This window comes from Anabrus simplex, chromosome 6 (assembly GCF_040414725.1).
Source record: "Anabrus simplex isolate iqAnaSimp1 chromosome 6, ASM4041472v1, whole genome shotgun sequence".
In the NCBI taxonomy this organism is placed as follows: Eukaryota; Metazoa; Arthropoda; class Insecta; order Orthoptera; family Tettigoniidae; genus Anabrus; species Anabrus simplex.
In genome coordinates, this window is record NC_090270.1 from 127,741,914 (window position 1) to 127,761,481 (window position 19,568).

Sequence of the window (19,568 nt, forward strand, 5' to 3'; positions counted from 1 at the left end):
GAAAATAGTCCTTACATTGTTGTTAGCAATCCCCAAACGCGTAACAAACAAAAATCTACATTGGAGGTTATAGCCGATATATTTCCCCGAAAATGTGATAAAAATAAACGATATGTCCTAATAAGCGATGTCGTACTAATCGACTTTTTAAATACAGTGTTTATATAGGATTTAGACGGGACCGTTAGATTTCACCGTTATGTCCAATACGTCGTTAAAAGTGATGTTGCAATAAACAGTTTCAACTATAATCAACTGTGGTTAAATAAGGAGTGCATTACACGAGAGTTAACTTTCTCTGAAAAATCTCCAACGCAGGAAATGTACAAAGGCGTACGACAAGGAATATTCACACCATATAGGGTAGAGACGCAGGGATCTGTGGTAATGAAAAAGGACAAATATGGAATTTTAAAATTATTGCTTTGTTTGTTTCGTTCTCACACAATCATTTATACATATCGTACATAGTTCACAGTGATCTCCTGAGTCAGGGTTGGCAAACCTTTACCGACTAGTGTGACAATGAAGGTCTTGTTTATTACGTGTGCCATCGGTTCTTTGACTTTAAAATCATCATGAAACCTGTTCAATTAGGTACCAGATTGCAATACATATAAATCCACTCGATTGAACGATTCCTGATTTTATTTTGCAAACATCACTTGAAAATTACATATTTGTAAACATGTAATTTTAAGAATAAGGTAAATTTTTGCTTTACGTCGCACCGACACAGATAGGTCTTATGGCGACGATGGTACAGGAAAGGGTTAGAACCGGGAAGGAAGCGTCCGTGGCCTTAATTAAGGTACAGCTCCAGTATTTGCCTGGTGTGAAAATGGGAAAACACGGAAAACCATCTTCAGGGCTGCCGTCAGTGGGATACGAACCCTTGGTCACCCCTTTTAGTCACCTCTTAATTCAGGCAGGGGATACCGTTTATGTATCCATCGTCTGCGTCTCCCCCCAAACGGTAGGTTTTATAATATAACCACATGTACTTTTAACATCAGTAATATAAAATACATCAGGTAATTAAACTGAACCGGACAATTAGGAAGGCAAGCAATTCTGCTGACAGAAATTCGATTGTATAGCAGAGTGCTAATTTATGGCAATGCGAGTTCACTACTTTATACAGAGCGAAGAATTGTGTCCAACTGCGATGTTGCTGCTATGTTGTGTAGCACCTGATCTCCATTCAAAACCGAACGTAAAGTGATTGTTCAAATTTACACTTTATTCCGCAACTCTCTTTACATCTGACATTAGCTGTGAAATCAGACGTGGGAACAATTGCCCCTTCCAGAGTTGGACTACTCAAGGGTAGTGAATTATCATGCAGACAACTTATTTCTTCCTTGTATAGAACAATCAATCATGAAACACACAAGTCAGACTAATAAGGCCCACCTACCCTAGCCGAGCCCCTCTCCATCTTACAGGAGATTAAACACGGTGTAGCACTAATGTGGAGCACTTCAAGTCTAGAACTCTCTTCCGTGCCAGTGTTGTAGTGTTGGAATATGAACCTGACACCTGTGTTGTGACATATCACCGTAATTACCGTCACTATGTCGGATCAACCCACTGTTATAACCCAGATAGTCAGACAGTTATAGTGTGAACATGAACTTCAGTGCCGGCCATCCTGCACTGCAGTGCCTCATAAACAGCTATTAATATGACATAAGTACTAAAGTCAGCATCATATTCGGAATTTAATTTTTTACAGAATTAATTTAAAAACTACGGAAGATAACAAAAATACTCAAAATTATCACACAAACAAGTTACTTTTTCTCTTACCACAGATAATTGAAAATAATTTTAAAATTAAAGTAAGGATATAGTTTATATTTTAAGAACATAAGAAAGGCTGAAATGAACTAATGAGTTTAAATAAATAAAGAAATAAATATATGTCATTTTATAAAACCAAACCAAACCAAACCCCATGACACTACAGCCCTTGAAGGGCCTTGGCCTACCAAGCGACCGCTGCTCAGCCTGAAGGCCTGCAGATTACGAGGTGCCGTGTGGTCAGCACGACGAATCCTCTCGGCCGTTATTCTTGGCTTTCTAGACCGGGGCCGCCATCTCACCGTCAGATAGCTCCTAAATTCTAATCACGTAGGCTGAGTGGACCTCGAACCAGCCCTTAGGTCCAGGTAAAAATCCCTGACCTGGCCGCGAATCGAACCCGGGGCCTCCGGGTAAGAGGCAGGCACGCTACACCTCCACCACGGGGCCGGCATGTCATTTTATACATTTTCCCAAATTTTTAAGCTTATATGTATTTATTCAAAATTCATTAAGGGAATGAGCAGCTATCGGACTCTATTGTTCAGGTCATCTCATAGCATTAAGTTGACTGGGGTAATATTGAGCAGCAATAAAATTATGTTAGGATAAGTAATGTTAAACCATTTCTTATGGGATCACCTGTGAAACTTTTTAAAATTACACTATATTTATTGCTACATTTTAACGTAAAATCGTTTACTATAGATTTTACGAGACACCAAAATGGTGAACATTTTCGCCCACGGTTGTATAAGGCACTATAAATAACAATAACAAATAGGACTTGTGGCTTTCGAATACCCATGTAGGCCCGGTTTAATGTTACTGACTTGAGGACAGAAGGGTAACGTTTGACAGAGTGCGCCAACGACGCCAGATGTTCAAAATGTATTTGGCAATAGTAATTTCCACTATCCTATTTATGTCAGTCATATAACTATATGGGGGCCGATGATCTTTATTTTCAGATCCCTTTTAACAACAAGCGTCATCATCATCATCTAATTGTAGTATACAAATGCTAGAACAAAGTTCTGAGTTACTACTGTGATATGCGGGTTGGCCTAACTTCCAATGTGACACACTGCAATGCAGGTTTGCCTAACTTCCGGATAACACAATATAACCGAGCACTTTGCTGGCAAGATGTAGTGTCTACAATGCACTATGTCTTCTGGTACGGGCTAGAATAAAATTGTTACTTTCGATGAACTGTCTCAGTCTTATACTTTGGCTTTGACAATATGAAAGTGGCTGAGGTATGAGTGACGCTAGTAATGCCATTCCTTATGCAGCCAGTCCCTGCTATGAATGGTGTGAAAATGTCGCTCATAGGGTCGTTTGGTGGATGCATTTCAGTGGGCTTGGCAGACTGATGTGCAATAGCAACTTCCGGCACAGTGAGGAAAGCAACGGGAAACTACCTCACTCCTCATTTCCCTAGTACGCCTCTTCAGTGACACCTAGGCCATCTATGGCAGCTAATGGTGAACCTATTGAGTATCTAACCAGCCTTCGGGCTGAATAGCCAACATACATACAACCCAGATTATCTTGTCGTCCTACACTATGAGGACAAATATCTCCGGACACCCCTTGGTGTTCGTTAGAAAGACGTCAGACATGTAACTAATAGCGTGTAGAACCTCCTCTTTCTACTATTACAGCATTTTCTCATCGGGAAAGGCGTTCCAATTAGTTTTGAGCACTAGAGGGGGAATTTGTCTCCTTTCTTCCTGGATCATGGTGAAGAGTTGTTACCGGTATGCGGGGCAAACTGATCTGTCTAGTTAATCCCTTCCAGCAGGCCAGTCAAAAACATACCCCTGATTTTCTTCGTACCACGTTGCAATGGTCCTAAAATGTTTCCAGATACGCCTGTGTTCATTTTACCATCAACCAGAACTAATGGTCCGACTTGAAATCAGGAAAGACAGCCACAAAACATGGCACCACCTCCACTGAATTTCACTAGCACCACAATGCTCTCAGGTAAACACAGTTCGCCAGGCATCCGTCAGATTCACACGCACATCTGAGTGACATACCGTGACTCATAACTCCATGAAACTTCCTTCCAGACCAAGGACGCGTTTTCTGCACTACTGTAAGCGACGTCACACATTCGTTCGTGTGACCAGGGGCTTCCGGACAGAAACACGACCCTGGAAACCCCGTCCTATACGTCTCTGAACCTGTCCCTGACCTGCAACGGGAGTCCTCTGCACTCCCTGTCGATCAGTTCGTACTCGCACAGTATGCTTTACAGTTCGGCGGTTCCTATCAGTTAATTTCTGCCAGGCTGTGTGGCTCGGACGGTTAAGGCACTGGCCTTCTGACCCCAACTTGGCAGGTTCGATCCTGGCTCAGTCCGGTGTTCAAATTCGTTAGGCTCGTGTCGGTAGATTTACTGGCATATAAACGAACTCATTACGGACTGCATTCCGGCACCTCGGCATCTACAGAAACCGTTAAAAGTAGTTAGTGGGACGTAAAAACAATAACATTATTATTACCAGTTAATTTCTTTGGCCTACCAGAGCGATGATTGGGTTCGGTGTTCTCCTAACGTATAGTTACTTTCCCAAGATATTGATGTTATTTTCCTGCTTGCTGGAACTTTTTCGTTTCATCCAGCTAATATTTTTAAACACCTCACAAACGCCATTATTACTAAACCCCTGGACCACAAGACAGATTCTATTTAATTTATGATCATACTTGTGCTATTTTCAGAGCAGTACAACGAATTTCCTTCAAATTTGCTCGATGATCAATTATCTATATACCTATAATTAAAGCACGGGGGCATTTATGAAGACAGACTGCCAGCGGTTTCTGCTGAACCGCTTTACGTAATTTTTTAATTTAGTTTTTTTGCCTACGGATCTAATAAATCATGCCTTTGCTGGCGAGATGTAGTGTTTACAGTGCATTATGTCTTGTGTTATGGGCTAGATCAAATTTGTTACTTTCATTTTCCTGTCTCGGTCTCATCCTTGGCTTTCACAATATGAAAGTGACTGAGGTATGTAGGTGCTTGTAATACCATTCCTTATGACTGGAATGACAATGTCGCACATACGGTTGGTTGGTGCGTGCATTTCAGTGGGCTTGGCATACTGATATGCAATAGCAACTTCTAGCTCAGTGAGGAAAGCAATGGAAACTAATAATAATAATGCTATTTGCTTTACGTCCCACTAACTACTCTTTTACGGTTTTCGGAAACGCCGAGGTGTCGGAATTTAGTCCCGCGGGAGTTCTTTTACGTGCCAGTAAATCTACCGACACGAGGCTGACGTACTTGAGCACCTTCAAATACTACCGGACTGAGCCAGGATCGAACCGGCAATGTTGGGGTCAGAGGGCCAGCGCCTCAACCGTCTGAGCCACTCGGCCCGACGCAATGAAAACTACCTCGCTCCTCGTTTCCCTAGTACGCCTCGTCAGTGATGCCTAGGCCGTCTATAATAGTCATTGGCGGAACTGTTGAATACTCAACAGTTTTAGTTTATTGACTTTATGTATGATATACTGCCATTTTCAATTTGATTGCATGGATCGTGTTAACTTAGTTCGCCGATTGGCCAAGAATTACACTATGTCTCAGAGGTGACCAACAACTTTTTAATTTTTTAAAATGTTATTTGTTCGGGGCGTAGACCCATGTGGATCTTTTGCTCATACTGGCACCATATTGTATGAACCTGCGTGTAATTGGGATGGCGGTAGTGTGAAATGTTGCGTTTGAGGAAAGGAAGATAAGGGCGTCACAAACACCCAGGGATATTAATCATTACAACCAAAAAACCCTGACTCGGCCGGGAATCGAACCCGGGGCCGGCGGGTGACAGGTGGACGCGTTACCCCCTACACCGCGGGGCCGGACTGATCAACAACTACTTCCTTAACTTCCCGTTCATACCTGTAAGTCTCAATGACCAGTGTTGTCTACAATCTTTGCTTCTCCAAAGAACTACCGTGAAAACTCCTTTCTGAGTCCAAGGTTCTGTTTTCTACTGCTCTTCTTTTGAAACTGTCGGATAATCCCAACTTCTTAGATTACGTGTTACTGAACAGTTTACTTCCTGCTCTGAAGTAAAATAACCAGGAACAAGCACCAAGAATTGCAACTCCATTGTGAGGTTATTTATGCCATGGAACGGCATGTTGTTACTATTTTAGGAAACGGCAATTGTTTATTTCCTGCCATATCCCATTCTTTATGCTATATCGATAAACTGCTAGTAGTCGAAAGCATTACACACGAACGTGAAAGTTATGCGGACCTTATTGTCGGTGATCTTTGTAATTTTTCTTTTAATTACTCCTGACTCTAAGAAACCAAACCAAAACCCTTGTCGCTTTAGCCCTAACGGACCTTGGCCTAGCATGCGACCACTGCTCAGCCCAGGGGTCTGCATATTACGAGATGACACGTGGTCAGTGCAACGAATCCTCTCGGCAGTTATTCATGGCTTTCTGGACCGAGAACTAGCCGTTATATAGCTCCTCGATTGTTCTCACGTACGCTGAGCGGATCTCGAGCCAGCCATCAGATCTTGATAAAGATACTTCAGCTTGTCGGGAATCGACCCCGGGCCTCCAGATTGGACCTCGGGGCCGTAATTGATAAGTCCACGGAATATGCAAATTTACTGTCTTAAGATGGTCACGTTGAATGACGGCACACTGCATTAAATAATTACTGTATATCCTGATCGTTTATTTCGAATATACAAAAATGATAATACAAGTTTTGATTACGGTACTGGGAACATTACCTGCTATATTTTTTTTCTAAAAATGTTGATGTAAGTGATTACAACGTTTTAGAATTCTTCCCATATGCGTGTTTTTGCATGAGCCTGCCTCTAATATATAGCAAAATCCAGAGCCCGATGTATACAAAGGTCTGGGCGAGTTGGCCGTGCGCGTAGAGGCGCGCGGCTGTGAGCTTGCCATAAGACCTATCTGTGTCGGTGCGACGTAAAGCCCCTAGCAAAAAAAAAAATTTAAAAAAAACGAAGGTCTGATGCAAACATGTTTCAATTCAAGGTTAGAAGTTATGACAGTTCCGTAGACAGAAAATGCCGCTATACTGTTACCAAATTATCGCACAAGGCAAAGAAAATTTAGTTTCCCTTTAAAACTGCATGGAACTTTGGTGTCGTCTCAGAAAATCAACAGAGGGGCTGCATCGGACATAAAATCTCCACGGCTAATTACATGAGATAAATTTTCTATGGTTAATATAAATTGATAGGCAGTTGAAATGTGAATTTTACTCCTGAAGATTTTGCAGGATTCATTGATGAAAAGGGCCTAGATTGTTGCTTTGTAACTAACAATTACAATTCGTTTTTCGTGTATTCAGAATTGAAACCTAACAATAATGGAAAATAATGCTTCTTTTGTACCATGGCTTAATACACGCTATAACTAAAATCTCTTATGTATGCCATGGTCAATATTTATTGCTTGCCGTACGAATCAGTGAGTATAATATCCACCGCAGAGAGGTAATAACTATGAAGCAGTTCAGTAGGCAATTACGAAGTCAGTATCGAAGTGTCGGTCGATACCAGAGCTACCAAGGTGAACTCATAAAATATTCAGTTCAAAATGGCCACTTGGTATCAAATGTTACAGAAGCACACAAAATGTATACACACTGCATTATTCAAAACACAGCAAATTTCACGATGTTCAGATAATATTCATAATTCACATAAAAATTCACAGCATGCCAAATGCCAACGGTGCAATTTTCTACATTAAAATGTTCTTTGATTCCAAGGCTAAGTTAATAGAAATAAAATGAGTATCAACCAGAATTATAAGTAAAATGTTCTTGCAACCATGAGCCTAATATCTAGGTTATCAGCCCCAGTCATGAATATGTCATCTATACAACAGTTGCATTTATTGTTTTAACGTACAGATTCCAACACCACAACACACTTGGGAACTGATCAACGCTGCGTATGCGTGATCTAATAATAATTTTATTCTTTTTACGTCTAACTAACTACTTCTGATGGTTTTCGGAGACGCCGTGGTGACGGAATTTTGTCCCACAGGAGTTCATTTACGTGCCAGTAAATCTACCGACACGAGGCTGACGTATTTTAGTACTTTCAAAAACCAAATACCACCAGACTGAGCCAGTATCGAACATCCCAAGTTAGGGTCAGACAGCTAGCACCTGAATCGTCTAATCCACTCAGCCCGGGCGTGAGTGAACTAATAACGTAAAACGGTGTATTGGAATCCCCACAAAGAACAGTGTTTCAAGCGCACCATGGGCTGTGATTGTTACACGAGAGCAATTCGAATGTGGATACCAGCGGCGATAAGCTCTCAGCAAATAATATTTAGATCCAGTACACGAGCGTTCGAACTGTTTAAACAAATACACTCTGACTCCGTGCTTGAATGGTCGCGTTCTAGACTTCCGACTGCAGGGATCTGAGTCCGATTCACAATTGAGTAGTAGGGTTTTAAATGCTTATTAATCCTACGGATCGGAGATTGGATACGATTTATGTTCCTACATTCCTCCAACTCACAGTAAACTGAGAAAGTTTACCTCCTAATCCAGTCTCACCAAAGGGTCAACTTTACACAGGCAGCATCCGGTTGCAATACAAACAAAAGTAGGGTCAGAAGGGTTCGTCGTCGGTTCGCCTTTATTATTATTATTATTATTATTATTATTATTATTATTATTAATAATTACAACACCCAACCTCGCGAGTTGGCCGTGGGTTTAGGGGCGCGCAGCTGAGAGCTTGTATCCGGGAGACAGTGGGTTCGAACCCCACTGTCGGCAGCTCTGAAGATGGTTTTCCGTGGTTTCCCATTTTCACACCAGGAAAATGCCGGTGTTGTACCTTAATCAAAGCCATACCCGCTTCCTTCCCACTTTCCTATCCCATCGTCGCCGTAAGACTTATCTGTGTCGGTGCGACGTAAAATTTATTCTTAAAAATACACCGAGTGAGTTCGCTAAGCGGTTCGAGGCGTGTAAATGAGTTACCTTTCATTCGAGAGACAAGGGGTTCGCGCCAACTGTTAGCAGCACTGAAGAAGGTTGCCCTTGTTTCCCATTTTCAAACAGGCAAATGTTGGGTATGTACATTAAGTCGCTTCCTCCCCAGTCCTATTCCTGTTTCATACAATCGTCGAAATGAGATCCCTCTGAGTCGCCGCGACCGTAAATAATAATAATAATAATAATAATAATAATAATAATAATAATAATAATAATAATAATAATTCCCACTAAGTATTTGTATGGTTTTCGAGGACACCAAGGTGCTGTAATTCTCCTGTGAAGTAGTTCTACATGTCCATACATTTACTGACACAAGGCAGGCGCATTTAAGCGCCTTCACATACCTTTGGTCTGATCCGACACCGAAACCGGTAACTTAGGCTCAGATAGCCAACGTTCTTTCATATGAGTCACTCATCCCCGCGCTCATCACGAAGTATGGTCCTCTAAGGTTAACAAATCTTAAACTGTTCATTAAATCTTAGAGTGTCAGATACTAACATTGATACCCTTCATATCACTTTCTAGTTACAACCTAGAGTATGCTGGAATTGTATCATGACCAACTAGGACATCTGAGATACTTCTACTGATAGTATGGGTTGTTTTACTGGCCAATGAATTAGACAAAAAATTACTATTCTGTGAAGAACTATCCACGATAAACGTAAGTAAGGAACATGAGGAGGACATAGTGAGCAATTATAGGGATTCTGATGAAAATATGCATATAGCAAAACGTATTTGTTTGTTTACCCCTTATTCCCGTTTCCTGATACGGGTTCGGGGATGAGGTAAAATTACTGTATATGGTATGCTTTTACGACCGGACGCAAACCTCAGTCGAGGAGTTAATGCAAATTAAATAGATGACTGTGAATGAAAATGGGTAAGAAGGTGGAAGGAGTTGACTGGCCTATGAAGTGTCCTGACATTTGACTGGAATTGAAAATGGGAAACGACAGAAAACTATTCTCAGGACAGCCGACGGTGGGGTTCTAACCCATTCGTCTCCCGGATGCAGAGCTTGGTTCCATAGCCATAGCTTGTTTACATGCGATGACACTCCACCCGGTATGCATACAGCACAATACTTGTACTAAAAAGGTAGTCTTTAAACAAATTTTAAAAATACAGGTTTGAAAATGTTGCTGTCCGCCTTTCTGGTGTAGTGGTTAGTGTGATTAGCTGCTTCCCCCTCCGAAGGCCCGGGTTCGATTCTCGGCTCTGTCATGAAATTTGAAAAGTGGTTCGAGGACTGGAATGGGCTCCACTCAGCCTTGGGAGGTGAACTGAGTAGAGGGAGTTCGATTTCCACCTTGGCCATCCTCGATGTGCTTTTCCGTGGTTTCCCATATCTTTTCCAGGCAAAATCCTGGATGGTACCTAACTTAAGGCCATGGCCGCCTCCTCCTCTCTTCCGTACATATCCCTTCCAATCTTCCCATACACCTCAAGACCCCTGTTTCCAATAACAGATGAGATAATTTGGGCGAGGTACTGGTTTTCCTCCCCTACTGTATCCCCGAGCAAATGTCTCACGTTCCGGGAGACCCCTTGACGCGGTACAGGTGGTATCCCTCGCTGAGTCCGGGAGAAAAGCCAACCTTGGAGAGAAATCAGACTAAATAAAAATATGAATACATAGATAATTAAATACAAACTTCTTAAATTAAAAATGTTCAATGATTGATTGACTGATTGATTTATTCCTTCAGATTGAAAATAAAAAGATCTGGCAATATGTAAAATAATTCACAAGTTAAATAAATATATGGAGTATGAAATTTCAGCTAAAACAAGTTCGCAATGTATGAAGGGGAATATGCAAGATTAGCTGGTGCTCTAAATTGTGCTATTAGAATGATGAAGTAAGACTATCACTATGCATTTCTAGCATCGAACTAAAGTGAGCATGCACTCAAATACCGTGAAATGATTCCCAATACAGCGACGTAGTTCGACATCAGGAACCAGGATTACTTCTGGCGGTCATCCCTAAAATAATATCAAGAGGAATTTGTTTCCTTTCATATTCGCTCCAGATAAATGTCGCAACGACAGTTCAGTTTTAGTCACGAGAGAGAATATCAGCAGCCTTGTACTCAAAGTAAATATTGACAATGTTACAGGTTTCAAGTCTCATTCTATCACACTGACTTCGTTTACAATTTTCGAAAATGTTAAAGGGCCGAAATTATGTCCCAAAACGTTCCTCTGCGTGTCAGTAAATATACTAAGAGAACAATGGTGTTAATGAACACCTGCAAATACCAGAAAATGGAACCGGAATCGAACTCGCCACTTTGGGCTCAAGCCAAAAGGCATTCAAAAGAATAAATGTTAATATAGTAAATGAAACTAATTAACTTAACCAATTTGCCATAATTCTTGAGCTGGCACCTCCGAGGCGAAATTATGTACACTGTGTGGCACGGTTGATAACGCTTTCTACTCTTGTACCAAAACTTAAAGAATTGAACCCCTATACTATCGGCTAGTAGGATTTTAAGACTTACAGGATAAAAGAGAAAAATGCCAATGCATTTAATAATAATAATAATAATAATAATAATAATAATAATAATTATTATTATTATTATTATAATTTCTATTCATAGGGTCCAATTAGAGATTCCCGGCTGAGTCGGACAATATTTTAATCTCGTATGGATAATTCTGGTTTAGGGAATTGGTATTTGTGTTCGACCCAGTACTCCCCTCTCATAGAAATACAAACCACACTATCAACCACTCTACATAAACATGCAATAGTGAGTATATCCGTCCACAAATGGTTGGCGGCATCAGGCGGAAAAGCATGGATAAATCCACATGCGCGACACAATTCGCGCCTGCGACCCCATCAGAATATGGGAAAAGTGATAGAAGAAGAAGAAGAAGTAGAAGCAGAAGAAGAACGGTTCTAACGATCCAGTAAGTAGCATTATTGTGTCGTAAGGAGACCCTATTAAAATAATTTTCTAGCGCTGACACGTATTGTAAGGTGATTTATACAAAGAAGGATATAAAACGATTATTATTATTATTATTATTATTATTATTATTATTATTATTATTATTATTATTATTATTGGAGCCTCCGTGACTCAGACGGCAGCGCGTCGGCCTCTAACCGCTGGATACCGTGGTTCAAGTCCCGGTCGTTCCATGTGAGATTTGTGCTGGACAAAGCGGAGGCGGGACAGATTTTTCTCCGGGTACTCCGGTTTTCCCTGTCATCTTTCATTCCAGCAACACTCTCCGTTCTCATTTCATAGCATCTATCAGTCATTAATAAATCACTTTGGGAGTGGCGACCCCATCGTACTAATAGCCTATATCTGCTTCATTCATTCCATCCCTGACCCGGTCAAAGGCTGGAAAACAGGTTGTAGGTTTTCATCATCATTATTATTATTATTATTATTATTATTATTATTATTATTATTATTATTACTATTATTATTATTATTACTATTATTATTATTATTATTATTATTATTATTATTATTATTATTATTATTAAATTTGTTTCTCCACACACTCATGCAGGGCACACTGATAGGACCTGAAATTTCACCTGGAATCCGAAAAAGAGGGATGTAAGTTATCGATTCAACAACACCCCAAGGAATGCGCCCTAATACGAACAGCGGCCGTCACGGTGAAAACCCAGAGAGACTTGGCTATCATCCCTAATCCCATTTAAGGGTCCATTAAAATAAATTGACCTTTCTAAATTGACATAACCTACTGGCAAGGGAATGTGAAACCTCTCAAGGGTTTATGGGCATTAACATTCTGGATAGCAGGACCTGCGGTACTCTTGCGGACAGGAGAAAATTTATTATTGTCAAACTGGCAGGGGAGCGAGATGGGGAGAGTTGGGGAAAATGATCCTGAAGTAATCCTGTTCTCGATGTGTTCTTCACCATCATGTACTCTATGTGCAATCATCAAGATTTGAATCTGGGGTTTAGACTGAACATTTATCGAGTTTTCTACTAAGGAGTTCATACTGAATCAAGTAACATTTAATGATGTCAGCATGAATTTGTCTTAAACGGCACTTACAACATACGGTAATAATGATGATTCCTATGGTAAGAATGCCATGTGGTTAACGCTCATTCAACTGCCTAAGACTTTAAAGAGCTCATGAAGCGCCGAATTTTTACCTAAACGTGGTGCTTATAACATATCAGTCAACCTCAATCCCGACCGACTGCACAGGATTCGATTTAACAACCTTGACCATAGAAGCAAGAGCCGAACCAAATTTAGAAAGCAGTCGATCACTTAGAATAGGATATTGGTATGCAAATATTGCCACTTTTTCGACTGAAATTCAGATCTATATGATATGCATGTTCACGGCTCAATGCTAAGGCCGAACGTTTAGTAACCTGTCTACTTAACCAACAGAACAGTGTTATTTCTATTACGTCCCAAGGTGCTGGAAATTTTGACTGACTCTACAGAGGAAAAACGAATGTCAGTTGGTCTGTATAAAGCATATTCTTTTTATTTTAAAAAGTCGTGTTCTGCACTGAATACAATGTTTCAAAAGCCAATATGAGGGTTTGAATTTCTGAAAATAAAATATATTTGAAATTAGAATATATGATTTTCATTATTACACCAAGGAATCGTTAAAATTTGGTTTGAGTTTTGAAGCACCCACTTAATTTAATTTCTACAAAAGAAAAAAATATATTCGAAGTGCTATAATATTAAGTACAAACGCTGCACAGTAGTTTTTCGAACTTCAAAAAGTAATCATCTGAATACAAGTTCGGAAGTTTGCTATTTACTGATCAACCATCTAGTTTTGAAAGAAATGACGAGTAGAATTTTGAAATATGAAGTTCACTGTCATTTAATTTAGTTCACTTGATCTACTTTATAACAGTAGTATCTTATTAATAGTAATTTTACTGAGCTCGATAGCTGCAGTCGCTTAAGTGCGGCCAGTATCCAGTAATCGGGAGATAGTGGGTTCGAGCCCCACTGTCGGCAGCCCCGAAGATGATTTTCCGTGGTTTCTCATTTTCACACCAGGCAAATCCCGGGGCTGTACCTTAATTAAGGTCACGGCCGCTTTCTTCCAATTCCTAGCAAATAGCAAAAAAAAAAAGTAATTTATTTCAACGAGTCGCTCATATGTGTGTAAAAACGTAGAGGATAGTTCGAGTAAATAACGAAACTGATTAGATGCAAGATGTAATTGAAACTACTGCAAACTTTCTCATGTTTTATTGCAACTGTGCAAAATAAATCCTTGGCAAATTAACCTAAATTCCATCTTCTCTTTACTGGTTTAGTCGTGACGTTGTAGTATTGTCCTACCCTTCCACTTGTGCAATTTGATGTGTGATATCATATAGTTTTCAAAATAGTAATTGTAATTACCGAGCATTTTGAACGCCTTATCTAATGGAAATGTTTATCGGGTAGTGTGTCCCTGCTGGGAGTATGAGGTCCGTGACCCCAAGAGAAGACTAGTGCTGATCTTCCCCTAGGTTGGTCAGCTTGATCCATCTGATACAGTAAGTACAAGGGTCAAATTCTCATACAAATTTCAACAAATGAAACCCTGACCATGGACAACAATGAACATGCTTTCCACACTTGGCAGGCGTATCTCAGGATTTTAGAACTGCCTATCTAAAACAGCTACAGGTTGCCTTCTTATCCACTTGGCCAGACAATTATTCAGCCACTGTATCAAAATCCTATTGCAACCTCATGAAAAATTATCTGTCTCTACAGAGTAAATAAAACGCATGGATACAGCAACAGATATTTTATTTCCCTATCAGCATTGCAGCTCGAGCACGGTAACCAGCCATTCGTCGCCATCCAACATCCCCTCCCGCCCTTCCGATTGCAGAGAGAATGTCACCCCTTTCAAGTATCCCCACCCTAATCTGCCACTCTTCTTGAACTGGCGCCTCTAAGGCGGACAGTAACTTGCAGTAGCCTACACAACCGAATAGAGTGTACAAAATACTAAGTGAGAAACTGTTAGCCAACATACGGCACGATGCGGTAACATATGGTTTGTAATTGCTAGTGCACATGAGGCTAAAATGAATAGTAATAAGTTATATTGCATAAGCATACGGTACGTTAGAAGAATAACTAGGATCCTCGTGGTGGCTATTAAGATATATTAAATTGAGACCGGTCCACCAATATTTATCTTTAAATAAAGGTGGTAGTAAAGAAAACAGCACGCATGGTTGAGAGGTACAGTGCCAGAGAAAAGAAGTACCGGGGTGCACCTCAAGTGACACGTGGAATACACTGCACTGGACTCACTCGCGCGTACACTACGTCACTCACTGCCGGGCTACCCCACACACATTCCACTTCACGCCGCGGCAGCCGGTGCCGCACTGGGCCGGGCGAGAGCTGCACGCTGCGGCCGCTAGGTGACTCGCCAGGCACCGCGACCGACAAGGACAGAAAGCCAAACAATGCCGAGTGGAAGGGAGACAACGAGTGACAATATAGTATATCGCGCCGAATCTCTCCCCAGCAGCAAGCACTTGCTCTCTCTCGGCCATCTTTGTGAGTGTGCTCTACCATTCTTTCCTAGCTGCTATACCCTCCAGTGCGGTCGTATACTAACGACATCTGAACAGCAATACGAGTACTACATACAGCCGACCTCGTGTTATGTTCGAACCACGTGCGTGTTATGTTAGCGTGATCGAGCAGACATTTCCGGGAAAACAATAGCATTGTTTGCGAAGCTGTTCAAAGGAAATACTACGCTCCAATTACACGTTATTCTCCAAAAACTTGTTATACGAATAACAGCTTTCTTCTTTATGATACCACGTGTTCTCTCAAAGTTTGTCTGAGACAAGACTACCTTCACGACTGCACATGGTTCTGTATACGTTGGACTTACCTATTTTCCTATAACTGCACCCATTCTCTGAATAGACAAATGATTTAATAATAATAATAATAATAATAATAATAATAATAATAATAATAATAATCTTAATCTGTATAACCTCCAGGGTTGGTTTATCCCTCGGACACAACGAGGGACCCTACCTCCACCACCTCAGTGGCAGTGAGACTTTGGGTCGGAGGATAAAACTGGAAGGAATGATCAGTACCTCGCCCAGGTGGCCTCACCTACTATGATGAACAGGGTCTTGTGGGGGTATGGGAAGATTGGAAGTGACCACACACAACCACTTCGAGGATGGCTGAGGTGGGAATCGAACTCCCTCTACTCAGCTGACTTCCCGAGGTTGAGTGGACCCCGTTCCAGCCCTCGTACCACTTTTCAAATTTCGTGGCAGAGCGGGAAATCGAACCCGGGCCTCCGGGGGTGGCAGCTAATCATACTAACCACTACACTCCATAGGCGGAATAATAATAATAATAATAATAATAATAATAATAATAATAATAATAATAATAATAATAATAATAATAAAAATTTATCTCCTTCTGGTGCTGTCTCCAGACAGAAAGTTGCTGACCAGCAAGGATTAACCTAATGTTTTCCACCCACGTTGTGTCAGGCTGCATTTGCCATTTCGGAGGATGTCACTGTTTTTTTCTCCGTTTTGCGAGGGTTAAGGCTTTCCATGATTTCTCGCCACAACGGACTAGTTCCTCGATCGAGCGAGTTAGCCGTGCGGTTAGAGACGCGCAGTTGTGCGCTTGCATTCGGGACATAGTGGGTTCGAACCCCACTGTTGGCAACGCTGAAGACTGATTTCCGTGGTTTCCCATTTTAACGCCAGGAAAATGCTGAGGGTGTACCTCAATTAAGGCCATGGCCGCTTGCTTCCCATTCCTAGCCTTTTCCTCTCCCATCGTCGTCATAAGACCTGCCTCTGTCGGTGCGATGTACAGCTACTTGTAAAAAACCTAGCTTCTAGTTAGCATGGTGTGCTCATGGGATCTTGACATTCGGGGGTACATCGATATTCCGCCACAGTAAAGCAGCACCAGTAACACACAGCACTTCAAGACAAGCCAAGGAGATTCGAACTGGAGGTTATGATTGCGCATAGGATATATTAATGTTATAATTAATCTTATAATTGGATGAATTACACCTATTGCTAAGTAGGTAGTTATTTTAGTTGAAGCACGTCCTATTTTACAGCTTGGAATGGATGTGACCACCAACGTTATGACAGATGTAAGTTTTAAGGAAATTTCGAATTGAAGAAACTTAACTTACCATTTCTAAAAATATGTAACGCACTGTCTAGGATGCGAAAAGCTGCCAAGTTAGGTACGATATAAGTGAGACACCATGCCTCTGGCAACAACTACAGACAAAGTATTTTAACAGAGTACACTTTTTAATTATATCTCTGCTAAATTATAAGTTAATGTGTCTACAGAAAAGTACTGAAAATGTGGTTAAGTGTAAGGGAGCGCCAGGCGCTCTAACTTTGCCACTTGAAAGAAACCAAATAAATAAATAAATAAATAAATAAATAAATAAATAAATAAATAAATAAATAAATAAATAAATAAATAAATAAATAAATAAATAAATAAATAATCAACTCACTATTTAATTTTCATTACTCCAAATGTTTCAGAAGAGGAGCCCTTCCATTCAGCGTCTACCACTCAATACTTTGACCCCTCATCTCAATAAAAGCAGAAAAAGGTTTAACTGCCAGTCAGAATAATAATAATAATAATAATAATAATAATAATAATAATAATAATAATAATAATAATATTATGTATGCTCAGTCCTCTGCACGAAGGCTGGTTGGATCCTCAACAGCTCCACCATCAGCTGTCATAGATGGCCTAGGCGTCACTGAGGAGGCGTACCAGGGAAATGAGGAGTTAGGTAGTTTTCCGTTGCTTTCCTCACCGAGCTAGAAGATGCTATTACATAACAGTCTGCTAAGCACACTGAAATGCATGCAACAACCGACCCTATGAGCAACATGTTCACACAATTCATAACAGGGACTGGCTGCATAAGGAACGGCATTACTAGCATCGCTCATTCCTCAGCCAATTTCATATTGTCAAAGTCAAGAATGAGACAGAGACAGATCAATGAAAGTAACAAAATTGCTCTAGCCCATACCAGAAGACTCAGTGCACAGCAAACCCTAAGTCCCACCAGCAAATAATAATAATAATAATAATAATAATAATAATAATAATAATAATAATAATAATAATAATAATAATAATAATAATAATAATAATAATAATAATAATAATTCTCAGCCGACCCCAAGGAGGTGTAGGGGATAGCTTGCCTGCCTCTTACCCGGAGGCCCCGAGTTCGATTTCCGGTCAGGCCAGGGATTTTTACCTGGATCTGAGGGCTGGTTCGAGATCCACTCAGCCTACGTGATTAGAATTGAGGAGCTATCTGACGGTGAGATAGCGGCCCAAGTCTAGAAAGCCAAGAATAACGGCACAGATAATTCGTCGTGCTGACCACACGACACCTCGTAATATGCAGGCCTTCGGACTGAGCAGCGGTCGCTTGGTAGGCCAACGCCCGTCAGGATTGTAGTGAGTTAGTGGTCTTTTCCCGGAGGAGTTCCTTTACGTGCTGGTAACTCTACCCATACGAGGCTGATTTATTTGAGCACCTTCAAATACCACAAGATTGAACGAGAATGGAACCCTCCAACTTGGCTCCGAAGACCAGCACACTGCTGCACTGAGCGTCAAAATAACATACAGCAGAACCAACATACTAAGTATGTTTTAATGCAGCATCGCATTTCAAAACGAACTCTACAATTTTGAGAGGAATTCGAACCATACGGGACTTTACATTTCGAAAACATCATATACTAGATCGGGATTGGAATGGCTGTCGCAATAATGGAAAGGCAGCGGTGATGTCATTTTCCTAGATTTACTGCTAACCTTGAAGAGGAATCATCAGCTTAATTAACTACTGTAAAAGTAAAGCCATCTCCGTAAGTGCGCTGGAAAAGTAGAAGGTAAAAGCTTTCACTATCCGTATCCTCGGCAGTAAATACGATACACTGCGACAGAGTGGTCTGCTATAAGGCCGGTCGCCTTTGCCGCTCACCCCGCGGAAGCGATCAGAAACTCATTTCTGGTGTAGGCTAGGAAACTCCAGGATCAAGTATGCCCCAGATGACTCCCCGCGAATCGTACCCATATTCTTCCAGGCGGTGGTGGAGTTTATTGTTTTAAGAGGAAGTAAGGCTACAACTGGGCAACCATCCACTATTCCAGATGAACCGAGCACGATATTACAACCCCAGCTAGGTATCCTCAATTTACTAGTGTTAATAATGTTTGAAACACTTAATATAAGGGTATTATTATTATTATTATTATTATTATTATTATTATTATTATTATTATTATTATTGTTGTTGTTGTTACAGAATTTTGGTGGACCAGCAGAGGTGAAAGAATGTGCTGGGTGGAATAAGTCTCAATTACGAAATTAAATATAAAATTTAATAAAGGTTATATTTTCTTTTCAAGATCAAGAAATAACAAGTACAACAGGCACCCAGTAGCATATCAACAAATTACGAAAGTACAATTACAGTTTGTTACTGGATTTGGGCTTCGAGCCCCAGACTCACAATCCTTGAGCAATGAGCCCAAATTTACCTATATACAAGGTTCAACAAAGGGGCAGAAAACCCCAATCATGCCAAGGAGCACTTGC

The 19,568-nt window shown here is 40.8% G+C and overlaps 1 protein-coding gene across 9 annotated transcripts in view; it reads right to left on the reverse strand.

Moving 5' to 3' along the window:
• LOC136876182 (coiled-coil domain-containing protein AGAP005037) overlaps positions 1–15,235 on the reverse strand; it is a 1,087,707-nt gene extending 1,072,472 nt beyond the window's left edge. For 6 of the 9 annotated variants that reach the window (XM_067149917.2, XM_067149915.2, XM_067149912.2 and 3 more), the window contains exon 1: positions 15,200–15,234. The gene's annotated coding sequence lies outside the window, so the exon portion shown is untranslated. Of the gene's footprint in view, positions 1–15,199 lie in introns of all 9 variants that reach the window. The other 3 variants (XM_067149913.2, XM_067149918.2, XM_067149908.2) reach the window with 2 other exon arrangements.
• Between the last annotated feature and the right edge of the window lie 4,333 nt (positions 15,236–19,568).